A 989-nucleotide genomic window follows, 5' to 3' on the forward strand; every position below is an offset into this window, starting at 1 on the left:
CGCTTAGAAAATCTGGATAGCGTTCAGCCGAGACTTATATGAGAACTGTTCAAGCAAATTTTCTTCCCGTAACCATGTAAACCCAGGACTTCGTCCTACTGTACCCCCGCGGGTACATACTTCGAAGTACTACGTAGTACTGCATAGTGCGCGTCACCTAAAGGCTGTAAAAAACAAGAGGTCCAACACCGCTCCATACAAATGATGACGTGGAATTCACTTGTGACATCCTTGACCACCTTCCCGCCCTATGTAGTCAATAGTAGGCCGCCAGTCCACCCTGCCCCTGGATAGCCAGGCTGAAGATGCTCGAATTTGTAGGGACTGACTACAGTATTTCGGTCTCACAGTCGATTTAAAGAATGGGGAGCAAAGCTCACCCACGCTTTAGGGGACAAGAGGCCGTTATACTGTAGGTATATGGACTCATCATGAACGATGCGGTTGAGAATACGACTATTCTAATGTGTTGATTGATGCAAGTAAGGAAAATCGGTCATTTATACCTGAAAAATTGTCTCACTGCTCAGCGAAGGTTGTGCTTTGGTTGGGTTGCCGATGCACTCGGCGAGTTTAATTAAGTGTGAGCCACTAGCGCGTTTGAAGGATCTACTTGCTCAAAGGAAAGTGATTGTTGGCTTTCCTTCAACTACATGACACCGATGATTGGACAAAATTATCCATTGATAACATGTTATTGGCTGATTTGTCGAAACTGTAAATCTGGAGGATTTGCAGTCTCGCGGTAAAATTATACAATTTCCTGTATTTTACAGTCGCCGGGTGGGTGTCAAAACTGTAAATTTTCGGGATAGCATTTACAGTTGCAGCAGTGGGGATGCTATTACCTGGTACGCCGAGTTTGGATGCCTCAGAAATTTTTATGTCAAATAATATTCTGACAGAGAATTCCCTTTTCGAATGGAAGGTGAGAAAATATTTTCAAAATGTTTTGATGTGGCCTCTGGGTGCCATGATGGAATGAGAAC

The sequence above is a fragment of the Aphanomyces astaci genome (assembly GCF_000520075.1).
Source record: "Aphanomyces astaci strain APO3 unplaced genomic scaffold supercont1.7, whole genome shotgun sequence".
In the NCBI taxonomy this organism is placed as follows: domain Eukaryota; phylum Oomycota; class Saprolegniomycetes; order Saprolegniales; family Verrucalvaceae; genus Aphanomyces; species Aphanomyces astaci.